We start from the raw sequence: 13,780 nt of genomic DNA on the forward strand, positions 1-13,780 counted from the left end.
ATTATACAGTAACCATATTCGCGTAGGTTCTGAATGTTGCGATTGTGACTATTCAACCTATCCGGATGTTGGGTATCATTGCTAGATGGTCACTTTGATTAGTACAGAAATTGGTTCCTGTGCTACCAGCTTAGGTTTGAACCTGTGGGGTCACACACATTAGAGGTTCTATCTGATCTGATGGCTGGTGAAGAGTCCCACTGGACTGGGACCTTCGATCAAGAGTCCTAATGCTCGGAGACTCTGTGATTGAGAATCAAGATTCTCTGATCATGAGTTTTACACATTTTGGGTACCGGGGTCAAGAGTCCACTGGTTTGGGACTCTTCGATCAAGGTTTCATATCGATGGACTTTGATGCCCGATTGCCATCAAATTTGGACTCAATATTTATGAGAGATTTAATTAGTGATTTGATCGTTAATTAACTCAATTTGATTGAGTAATTATTTTTGAATCAAGTCCAATTGAATTGGATTCAGTTGGGTTTGACTCGATTAGGTTAAGAGTTGACTTAATCGCCAAAGTGGTTTAATCCCTGATTTGATCAGGGGTTGGGCTTAGTCAATTCCTAATTTGATTAGGATTTTATTGAGCCTAATTAAGCCTAATTGTGTTAGATTTAATTTAGTCTAATTGTGTTTAACCTATTTTAATATGGTTGGTTCAATTAGATTGCTTTAAAATTTCAAACCACTTTGACTTATCTCCCTGCGCCACCTCACTTCACCTACGCCTATTTGAATTCACAAGAAATGAGTTCTCATGAATTTTTTCCCACGCAGAAGCCTTCCCACACCCCTCCTATGTGTGCCATTTTGAGTGGATAAAGATAGTTGGTTGGCCATTCAATTCAAATGATGTTTGAATTTGAATGGGCAACTAATCTCATGCACCACCTTATCCACTTGTGCGCCACTTACTCTACACGAGAAAAGATTTTTTGTGTAAATTCTCCACGCACAAAGAACCCACGCCCCCTTCTTCTCATGCGAAGAGTGGATAAAGATTGGTTGGTTGGTATTTGAATTCAAATTTGATTTGAATTCAAGTGAGCAACCACCTAGCTTTATCCTCTCACACGGTGAAAACGCTGTAAAGACGCGGTCTTGCACTGTTTTAAAAGGGGAAGAGAAGGTGGGATGTGCGCATGACTTTCTTAGAGAAAGAGGTTGCATGAGAAGGCCTTGTGCATGAGATTGAGAGTTCAAAAATTTCGAGAGAAAAGAAAAGAAAGATTTTGGGTGCAGGATTTTCTGTGTGTGCCCTAGGGTTATTGCCTAGGGTTCGGAAAGTGAGAAGGTGATCTACAAGTGTTGTGAGCCCACCAAACTTCACGGAGAGCTTCATCAACCTCTCTACTATCTCTTTTGATGATTTGGAGCATCTAAGAAATCGACAGACATCGATCGAAGGAGTTCGATCAGCATCAGCCGTCGAAAGGGTTCTGTAACGAATTAGCATTCGTGAGGAGCTGATCAGATCGGGAGCTTCACATGGATAATCCACGGAGGCCAGATATACTGTGTGGCTACATTATAATGATCAGACCTTTTCGACGGTGATCAGACTGCAGCGATCGACTACCAGGACGATGGTAATGTGTTCTGAACACATAACAGTAAAATATTTTGTGATAGCCCAACCAGCCCAAATGAAAAAAAAACAGAGAGAGAAACAGGGGATCGAGAAGAAGACTCCCGGTAGGAGTCTTCTTCTCCGATCAAACCTCAAAGAACGGAGTCCTAGGACCACCAGGAGTCCTAGGACTCTCTATAAAGAGACCTCCCCTTCCTAAGAGATCCCTCACCGGTCTTTTTCCCTCTTTTCCTCCCAAATTCCTCCGATTGAAGCCGCGGCCCTTGATCGTGCTCACTGCGATTTCTCGCTGGCGGGACCACCGGAGGTCGAGGTAAGCTTTCCTCCCCTTCCTCTCTCTTCCCCCTTCCTTTTCGTGCCGATGTGCAAGCTCGTCGGCGACCGGAGTCGTCGAATTTTATTGCGGAAGAATCTTCCTTTCTGCCATTTTTTTATCGTCGGTGGTCACCGCCGACCACCGGTTTGGCCGCCTCTTGCCGCCAGATCGCCTCCCCTCCTGCCAACGGCCGCCCACGCTGGCTGCGCCGCTGGTCGGCCAACCAACGAGGGACCTCACGGTCCCCTGTTTCGGCCCAAATGATACCCACGGGAAAAGAAAAGAAGAAGAAAGAAGAAGAAGAAGGAAAAGAAAAGAAAAAGAAAAGAAAAAGAAGGAAAAGAAAAGAAAAAGAAAAAGGAAAAGGAAAAGGAAAAAAAAAGAAAGAAAGAAGAAAAATAAAATAATAGTAATATAATAATAATAAATAGAATTTTCTCCTCTCTCTTCCGTGAAGAAAAAGAAAAAAAAAGAGGGAGAAAAGAAAAATTATTAAATTAATTAATAAATAATGGTATAAATAATAAAATATGAGAAGGAGAGTTTCTCTCTCTTTCCTCTCTCCCTTCAACTTGAACTAGTATTTTCTCTCTCTTGAATTGAACTTTCTCTCTCTACTTTCTCTCTCTAAAATCCTCTCTCTAGATTATTTCTCTCTCCTAAGATTTTTAAAATTTTGAGAAGAATGATGATGAATTTAAATGATCCTCGTGATGGATTTTTGATCTGTGATCGTCAGACGGTATACCGACATCCACTTTGATCAGATCAGATATTTTTAGATTTTATTTCTCATGATTTTATTGAATTATCCATATGATAATCTTAACATGATTTGATCTGATCGATCGAATTTGTTGAATTATATTTTTTGAAGAATTCAAGATGAGTTTTCTTTCTCTAGAGTTTTCTCTCTCTAGAATTTTCTTTCCCTAAAATATTTTCTTTCCTGATTGATTCTCTCTCTAAAAATATTAGTAAATAAAAAAATTTCTTTTAATAATTTTGATCTAATTCTAATGAAGAACCCTGATCCATGATTGTCAGACAATATACTGGCACCCACCTTAATCAGACCATAAATTTTTAGATTTGATCATCCATGATTTCAATCTAGCTATGACTTGATTTGATCATGTTGATTTTATCACTCGAGATATTGGACCAATCGTAATGTTGGATTGTGTCACTTGATCAATTCAAATTGTACCTCATGAATTTTCTCTCCTCTGATTTTCTCTCTCCACTTGATTTTATGAAATCGATGAAGAAACCTCGGTCCTATCACTTCTTATCCGATTTGATCTGATAGTCAAACTTTGGATCGTTTAGGTCCTAATTAGATTTTGATTAGATGAAATTAGATGATCGGACCCAATCTAAACCATTGAAATATGATATTCGTATTCTTTCTAATTATTGAAATTATTTCTGTATAGGATTATGGATGTTTGATCATAGGATATCGCAATATAATCTACGAACAGAATTTTTGGAAGAAAATTTTATAGGATTATGTGGATTTATTGGAATACGTTCGAGGTAAGTAATGTTTCACTTTTTCTAGATTTATCGATAAATTATAATATATTTTTCTGACATGATTTGCGAAACGATGCATGAATTGGATGAATGGTATTTTGTTATGAAAATATCTTATTTGAAATGTTATGATGAAGCATGATTGAATATATTGATTTCATGATACATTATATTGATTGATTTCGATACTACATGATTATATATTTTATTATTGAAATTAGAATATGAAATATGATTTATGAAGAATTTTGATATAAGAATATTATGAATTGACAACCTGACTATGTAAAGGATCCCGCCAATGAGGGCATATACGTTGGCAATTGATTATCCTGAGGGTTTATGTCGCCAGCGAGACCAGCGACATGTCGCCAGAGAGACCAGCGACAAACCGTCAGCAAGACCAGTGGTTCCAAAGAATATGGCTGCCAGATGATTCGCAGCTCACCGCAAGCAGATACGCAGTATTATGACCCTGCCACAGGGAAAATGTGGTCATAGCTCATGGTTGACGAAAAGAATTGAAGAACAAAAGAAATTAAAATCTGGAAAAAAATTTGAATTTTCAAAAAAGAAATGAATTTGGCATGAATTATATTGCATAATTAAAATTGATTTCGAATTGATGAACTCTATATGCTTATTTTTTATAAATGATTATTTACTTAAATACCTGATGAAATCTGTTGAGAAGTGATCATTGCTTACTGGGCTGTCTAGCTCATTACCTCCTATTTTTATTATTTTTACAGATGTTGAGGAATTAAGATGATATAAGATATGAATGGAAGAGTGATCAGAAGCAGAATCTCTATACTTTTATTTTAGGTTGAAAGTCTTATTGAATTTGATGTAAGGCCTATGAATCATTGTTGAATTTATTGAGATATTAAAGAAAAAAATTTAGATCATTATGTTTTGGATTTAAATTATTGACTAATTATTCTGCTGTTGTTTTAAGATAACATGATAAGATGCCTTGCATGCTTATGGGAAGAGTTTTCTATGAGTACGCGATGGTTGCCATGACCCTCGATTCACAATCTCGGATCGGGAGCGTGATAATTAAAGTGGTATCAGAGCATAAGTGGATGAATTATGAAACATAGAATCAGATATAAAATGGTTGTAAGTGGATAGACACCAGGGACATTATAGTGTAGATCTTTGATAATTGTAGTGGGAGAAATATTTAAAAATTTTGATTAAACATTGAGATTATGTATGAAAGGATCACAAGAGATTATGACATATAGAGTTTGAAATATGATGGATGATCTATTGATCATTATATGATTAGTTAGATTCTGATTGAAAGTAATTACAAAAGGGATTGACATAAAATTTTATTGTGCATTGTGGTTATTAATTTGAGCATTGGTTATTCAAGTGAATCGTAAGTTCAAATTCGATGTAAGAATAATACTATGATATTACTTTTAGTTGAGAAGTTGACTATTATTGGAAAGATAAAGATTAGATAATAAAATATTGTTCCATGATGGACTAAGAATAATCTTTTATGATGCTTGATTGGAATATTTATCGAAATTGAATTTGATATGTGGATTATATATAAAATGGTATATTAGGATGAATGCATATTTGAGGATATTGTAAAGGAACCTATGTCTTATTGATGAAATTGATTTTGAGATTATAGGATATTCATCGTACTGGAATCTTTAATCATCATCCTTAGATCTAAATAATGGATCTTATTATGTCTCTTGGAGACTACATGATGTGTATGAAATTTCAATTTAAAAATTTCGTATCTAAGTTGATCAAGAGATTTTCTAAAATTATTGTTGAGGTTGTTAATGAAAAATTGATATCTTTAGATTAAGATAAAAGATCTGATTTATATTTCTTTCAGATTAAGGGACCCATGTGAATTTACAATTTAAAAATTTTGGATTTAAAAATTGATATGGAGTTTCTTTTGCTTTTGTTAACGAGGTCCCTAATTGAATCTACTATTAAATAGACATTTGATTTTTTTTGAAGCTTGTATGATTGTTATGAAAGGATATTTAATAGATATTGAAGATCCTGATGATAAAAATTTTAGAAAAAAAAAATAATGATTTGAAATTCTTATATATTCTGATTATGTCCAAATTTGATGGAGCATCGAAGAATTTTTTTTTTTTATGATTTGATTTATAAGAATTTTTGATTTGAAAATTATCGAATTGAATTGATATGAGAATTAAGATTTGATTCATATTGATTTTAGTAAATCTATATGCTGGTTTAAATATGATATTGGACTCAAGGGTTAATCAAGATTATTATACACCAGTAAAGGTATGAATGAGAATCGAAAGTTAATCTTTGACTTCAATTAAAATTTAAAATTTTAGGTCTTTTCTATTGATAAGATAAAGAAATAATTTGATCAAAATTTTTTTTGATGAAGCTAAGAAATTTTGATTGTTAGATCAGAGTGCGCAGCGGAAGCATGGTAATCTGGATTATTTTGATTAAGTCAGGAATGTTGACCCTTTGAGTTAAAGAATTATGATAGATGATATGGTTTGATACAAGAAATTTATTGATATTAGAAAGAATAATATTTTAAAAAATTTTGAATTATCTTAGATATCCTAATGTAATTTTTAAAAGTAGTGCTTCCACCTATTATGCTACAAAAATATTTAGCATCATAATTCTAGGATGAGTGGACCCTTGATTTTTGATTTTAGATTTAGAATATTTAGAGATAAATTTTCTCTATCCTAGAATTAAATTTTATAATTCTCTATTTATTAGAAAAAAAAATTTGAGATCGTTTATCGAATGATAATTTTGATCTTAGATTATTATACTCAAATATTTATCTCCAGAGTATAATGAAATTTGAAGTTAGAACTCTTTTGATCATTATTATTTCTCTGACTGAATGGAAAAGATTGAGATTATCTATTGATATTGATGATTATTCTACAAAAGATGGATTGGAGTTATTTATAATTTAATTTAATAATGAATCGATTAATTAAGAGTTGTTAATGTTTAGATAAAGAAATTTGATATACTTACTTAGAAAAGATACATTGATTTTGATTATAAGAAAAATATAGTTTTGATTTAGATCAATTTTTGAGTTATTAATTTTTATTATGGAATGACTTAATGATAAAATTTACTTCAAGAATTAGAATATTTAAGAGTTTGAGGGTTTGAGTAAAAAAATTTCGATGACTAGAAATAGTGATATTGATTCAATCAACAATGGTGATATTGATCTTTATGAAATGACTTAATGATGAAGTTGTATCGAGAATTAAAATATCAAAAGTTCGAGAATAAGATTGAAATGATAAATCTTCAACCTTTGAAAGTACGAATACGAGAAAATATTTTTGAATTTTGATTGATTGAGATGTCATCAAATGATTCATAGAAGTATATTTTTCTATCTTATGATGAGTTGAAATTAAGAATGGTTAATATTTTAAAATAAATAAATAAATGAATGATGACGAATGAAGTTCTTATGCAAGAATAGAGATATTGATCTTTTTCTATTCACAAGAGATAGATTTGATTTTAATTTGAGTCATGAGATATTGAACATTAATTTTTATAGAAAATGAGATCATAATTTCGAAATCTTGAAACATTGAAAATCTTTGAGATGTTAGTCTTGATAAATAAGAAAATGAATGGTTCCGTTTTAGGTAGATATTTGATGTACCGACTTTTTCCTTATGAAATGATTTAAGAATGAATTCATATGAAGAATTAGACTATTAAAATATTTGTGGATGAGATTCAAGTAAGAAACTATGAAGACTCAAGCAAGAAAAATTTCGAGGATGAAATTTTTTTTAAAGGAGAAGAATGTGATAGCCCAGCCAGCCCAAATGAAAAAAAAAAGAGAGAAACAGGGGATCGGGAAGAAGACTCCCGGTAGGAGTCTTCTTCTCCGATCAAATCTCGGAGAACGGAGTCCTAGGACCACCAAGAGTCCTAGGGCTCTCTATAAAGAGACCTTCCCCTTCCTAAGAGATCCCTCACTGGTCTTTTTCCCTCTTTTCCTCTCAAATTCCTCTGATTGAAGCTGCGGCCCTTGATCGTGCTCACCACAATTTCTCGCCGGCGGGACCATCGGAGATCGAGGTAAGCTTTCCTCCTCTTCCTCTCTCCTCCCCCTTCCTTTCCATGTCGATGTGCACGCTCGCCGGCGACCAGAGTCATCGAATTTTGTTGCGGAAGAATCTTTCTTTTTGCCGCTTTTCCGTCACCGGTGGTCACTGCCGACCACCGATTTGGCCGCCTCTTGCCACCAGATCGCCTCCCCTCCTGCCGACGGCCGCCCCACGCCAGCTGCACCACCGACCGGCCAGCCAACGAGGGGACCTCACGGTCCCCTGTTTCGGCCCAAATGATACCCACGAGAAAAGAAAAGAAGAAGAAAGAAGAAGAAGAAGGACAAGAAAAGAAAAAGAAAAGAAAAAGAAGGAAAAGAAAAGAAAAAGAAAAAGGAAAAGGAAAAAAAAAAAGAAAGAAAGAAGAAAAATAAAATAATAATAATATAACAATAATAAATAGAATTTTTTCCTCTCTCTTTCCTGAAGAAAAAGAAAAAAAATGAGAGAGAAAAGAAAAAAAAAGAAAAAATATTAAATTAATTAATAAATAATGATATAAATAATAAAATATGAGAAAGAGAGTTTCTCTCTCTTCCCTCTCTCCCTTCAACTTGAACTAGTATTTTCTTTCTCTAGAATTAGACTTTCTCTCTCTACTTTCTCTCTCTAGAATCTTCTCTCTAAATTATTTCTCTCTCCTAAGATTTTTAGAATTTTGAGAAGAATGATGATGAATTTAAATGATCCTCATGATGGATTTTTGATCTGTGATCATCGGACGGTATACCGACATCCACTTTGATCAGATCAGGTATTTTTAGATTTTATTTCTCATGATTTTATTGAATTGTCCACATGATAATCTTAACATGATTTGATCTGATCGATCGAATTCGTTGAATCATATTTTTTGAAGAATTCAAGATGAGTTTTCTCTCTCTAGAATTTTCTCTCTCTAGAATTTTCTCTCTCTAAAATATTCTCTCTCTTGATTGATTCTCTCTCTAAAAAGGTTAGTAAATAAAAAAATTTTTTTTAATAATTCTGATCTGATTCTAATGTAGAACCCTGATCCATGATTGTTAGACAATATACTGGCACCCACCTTAATCAGACCATGAATCTTTAGATTTGATCATCCATGATTTTGATCTAGCTATGACTTGATTTGATCATGTTGATTTCACCACTTGAGATATTGGATCAATCGTAATGTTGGATTGTGTCACCTGATCAATTCGAATTGTACCTCATGAATTTTCTCTCCTCTGATTTTCTCTCTCCATTTGATTTTATGAAATCGATGAAGAAACCTCGGTCCTATCACTTCTTATCCGATTTGATCTGATAGTCAAACTTTGGATCGTTTAGGTCCTAATTAGATTTTGATTAGATGAAATTAGATGATCGGACCTAATCTAAACCATTAAAATATGGTATTCGTATTCTTTCTAATTATTAAAATTGATTCTGTATAGAATTGTGGATGTTTGATCATGGGATATCGCAATATGATCTATGAATAGAATTTTTGGAAAAAAAATTTATAGAATTATGTGGATTTATTGGAATGCATTCGAGGTAAGTAATGTTTCACTTTTTCTAGATTTATCGATAAATTATAATGTATTTTTCTGACATGATTTGCGAAATGATGCATGAATTGGATGAATGGTATTTTGTTATGAAAATATCTTATTTGAAATGTTATGATGAAGCATGATTGAATATATTGATTTCATGATGCATTATATTGATTGATTTCGATACTACATGATTATATATTTTATTATTGAAATTAGAATATGAAATATGATTTATGAAGAATTCTGATATAAGAACATTATGAATTGACAACTTGACTATGTAAAAGACCCCACCAATGGGGGCATATACGTTGGCAATTGATTATCCTGAGGATTTATGTCGCCAGTGAGACCAACGACATGTCGTTAGAGAGACCAGCGACAAACCGCCAGCGAGACCAGCGGTTCCAAAGGACATGGCTGCAAGATGATTCGCAGCTCACCGCAAGCAGATACGCGGTATTATGACCCTGCCACAGAAAAAATGTGGTCATAGCTCATGGTTGATGAAAAGAATTGAAGAACAAAAGAAATTAAAATCTGAAAAGAAACTTGAATTTTCGAAAAAGAAATGAATTTGGCATGAATTATATTGCATAATTGAAATTGATTTCGAATTGATGAACTCTATATGCTTATTTTCTATAAATGATTATTTACTTAAATGCCTGATGAAATCTGTTGAGAAGTGATCATTACTTACTGGGCTGTCTAGCTCATTACCTTCTATTTTTATTGTTTTTACAGATGTTGAGGAATTAAGATGATACAAGATATGAATGGAAGAGTGATCAGAAGCAGAATCCCTATACTTTTATTTTAGGTTGAACGTCTTATTGAATTTGATGTAAGGCCTATGAATCATTGTTGAATTTATTGAGACATTAAAGAAAAAAGTTTAGGTTGTTATGTTTTGGATTTAAATTATTGACTAATTATTCTGCTGTTGTTTTAAGATAACATGATAAGATGCCTTGCATGCTTATGGGAAGAGTTTTCTATGAGTATGCGGTGGTTGCCATGACCCTCGATTCACAATCTTGGATCGGGGGCGTGACACATTTACTGTAGAATTCAAAATTTTAAATTTAAATGCATACTATATATATCATATTTAGATCTTTGTGTAAGGTTAATACATATTAATTAATTAGATTAATTAATAATTTTTGCTGTAAAATTATAATTTTGAAAAAGTTTTAAAATTATCGTTTTACCTCTGTACTGAAATTTTTCACTTCAAATGGTATCAGAGCATGTTCTAAAATATGATATACATTTGCATGTGTAGATTAAATAGTAATCTTAAAGTTTAAATTTAAAATTTAAATTTAAAATTTAAAATTTGAATTTTGAATTTTAAAATTTGAAATTTGAAATTCAAAATTCAAAAATTTGAAATTCAAAATTTGAAAATTAAAAATTAAAATTTATTTGAAATTTTAAATTTGAAATTCAAAATTTAAAATTGAAAATTTGAAATTCAAAAATTTGAAATTTGTTTAAAATTTGAAATTCAAAATTTGAAATTTGAAATTTGAAATTTTAAATTTGAAATTTAAATTTTGAAATTAGTATATTTAGATATACTTGATCCAAGTAGCAAGTAGTCTAATTGGGTTGCTTGCCATGGTCATCCGATCATAGGAGAAAAGTAGGGTCTAATGGCCCTCTCCTCTCATTCGATGGGGTTCTCCTATGGTGGTAGGGGTGCCGAGCGATTATATCCCATGCAGACGAAGCAACGAAAGGACTTAATTGTAAAGGTTCAATTGTGAAATTTATCATGAATGTGTTAGATTGGATCTAAAAGAATATTCATGATTTATTTTGATTGGGTTATTTTCTGTTATGTAATTAGCAATAGGATTGCTGTTTATGAAATGTACTGATTCATTTGTGAAATGAGTCAACACACTTGGTGAACAAAAAAAAAATCTATCAAATTTAAAAATTATTTTTGAAATACCAAACCCTGATCCAGCAGCCCTAATACTTAATTAAAAGAATTAAGTGTTGTCTAGTTGGTCTAGAATTGTGAATTAAGACCTAAGACAATTGCATAAACTTGTGGGTCAATGGGTTAGATGAATTAGGTCCATAATTGAGTTAGACCTAAGGTTAGCTTAAAGAAATAGACTAAATTAGAGTAATTGGTCAAATCTAATCAAAAATTGAATTAGATTAGGTCAAGGACACTCTAGACTCAACTCCAATAGTTGTAGTTGAATGGGTCCATGTCTTTAACTAGACCAAGATGGACTTAATTCATAGCTACGTGGTGGAACCCTATTTACTAAGTTGATCAAATTAAAACTAATGAATCAGTTGGTGTCTAAGGTAAGTTCGACAGTCTGACTAGTGGTTTTTAACTAGGAGCTACTCGCATTGATTTGATCTCTGACAAGTTAATGGCATATCCCTTCCACTGATCTCACTTACCTGGCCAACCTGGTGAGTTAGGTTTTGATTAGATCACTTGGTGATTAGGGCTCACCCATGTCATTAGGTAAATCAGTGTGACTGATTTAGGTACTCCTAATACCGACTTTAATTAAATTCTTTTTAATCTGACTTGATGAAATCAGTGGGAGGATTGAAATTGGCTGGTTAATTTTTTCTCTTCTATCCTTTAATAAAATCCTCAAAAATTATTAGGTCCCTAAAAATGATTAAGTTATAGTGATAACTAAGTCATAGCCTCCCATTAAGTGAGTGATAATGAGTCTATTAGTTTAATAATCACTGGAGGCCCAAAGGCCTGGTGCTTATTGACTAATGGAATTATCATTCATAATATGATAATTTGGTTGAGTCTTTCTGATGGTGGTTAGGTTGGCTGGCCAAAGTCGGGCCTGATCATTTATTGGTCCGATTCACCAAATCAAGTCATGTTAATGGTTGGACCTAACCAGATCTTTTCAGTGGAGGCCAAAGCCTACTAATTAGGTTCTAGAGAAAAATTAATTACTAGAAGTTGTTTAGAGAAACAACTGGTTATGAACCTACCCATAGACGCACATGGGTTGACAAACCAAAGTTGGGCTCGTGTGTGATCTGTGTGGATTCTAGTACCCACTAAGAAATTAAAGTAATTCCTCAAATTGGAGGTTGAGACTACCAGTTTGTAAAAATACTTGAAGAAACTTTAGACTAAAGTCCAAGTCTTTAGTATTAATAATTTATATACTAATAAAGGTCTGATTTTTCTTTATGCAGCTATGGCCACTACCCTGTCGCTCCGGTCATTATTAGATAATGACAAGCTCATGGGACCTAATTTCGATAGCTGGTATTGAAAATTGAAAATCATCCTTGAGCATGAGCAGATCCTTTATGTAGTAACGGATCCAGCACCTGAGGAGCCAGCCCCGAATGCTAGAGGGACGGTCCGAGACACTTACCAGAAGTGGCTCAACGACCGCACCACCGTTCAATGCATAATGCTGGCGGCAATGAATGATGAGTTCAGCCATAGGTTTGAGAACACCCAGCCGTAGGAGATGCTTCAAATGTTGAACGACTCCTTTGGCATGCCTGATGATGTTGAAAGGCACAAAACTAGTTATGCCATTTTTAATGCTCGGATGAAGAATGGGGCCTCAATCACCGATCATATACTGTACATGATCGAAATGATTGAGCACCTAAGTAAATTGGGCTTTCCCTTGCACGAGCAGCTCGATAAGAATGCGATCCTTAATTCTTTGCCCAAGTCCTTTTTCCCCTTCCTTACTCATTTTCGGATGACAAAACCTGCAGTGAACTACGACGGCTTGTTGGGGTTGCTGTAAAACTTTGAGAAGGACCACCAGCTCCATAAGGAGTCGGTGAATATTGTGGGAGGGTCTTCTTCTGATCGTCGACCCTTTAAGAAAGGAAAGAAGAACAAGAAGAAGAAGAATAAAAAGGTGCAGCTGCATGCTGGGATGTTAGCACAGGGTCAGACCAAGAAGCGCAAGCTTGACCAGAGCCAAGCGGAGTGCTTCTTTTGTAAGAAGCAGGGGTACTGGAAGAGGAACTGTCCTCTATACATTACCTCCCTAGACCTGAACAGGACAAAGAAGAAGCAAGGTAATTATATGATAACACCTTGCAACTTTTTCATTTATGATATTACTGCCTGGGTATTGGATACCGAAAGCCCTTATCATATCTGTAATTCGATGCAGGGTCTGCAGGTCAGTAGGAGATTTGATGAAGGCGAGAGGTTCCTGAATGTTGGAGATGGAAGCAAAGTTTCAGTTCTAGCTTTAGGAATCATGAACCTTGTAATCAATTCTTGTAAAATAATTCTGAGTGAATATCACTATTATCCAAGTTTTTTATTAAATATTATTTCTGTAGGCCTTTTGACCATGTACAGTTATGAATTTTTAATAAAAAAAATATTTACAATATCATTTTGAATGGTGTTACAATGTTTGTTGGACAACTAAATAATAGAATTTACTTACTATCATAGTCTGTTAATGTGGTTCAAACCTCCGGTAAACGTCCTAGAATGGATAATATGTCAGAAGTCTACCTTTGGCACTGTAGGCTAGGTCATATCAATAAGAACAGGATAAACAGGTTGGCTCAAGAAGGAATTTTTGAAGTTGGTGATTGTGAATCACTTCCAACCTGTGAGT

This window comes from Elaeis guineensis, chromosome 5, assembly GCF_000442705.2.
Source record: "Elaeis guineensis isolate ETL-2024a chromosome 5, EG11, whole genome shotgun sequence".
NCBI lineage: Eukaryota > Viridiplantae > Streptophyta > Magnoliopsida > Arecales > Arecaceae > Elaeis > Elaeis guineensis.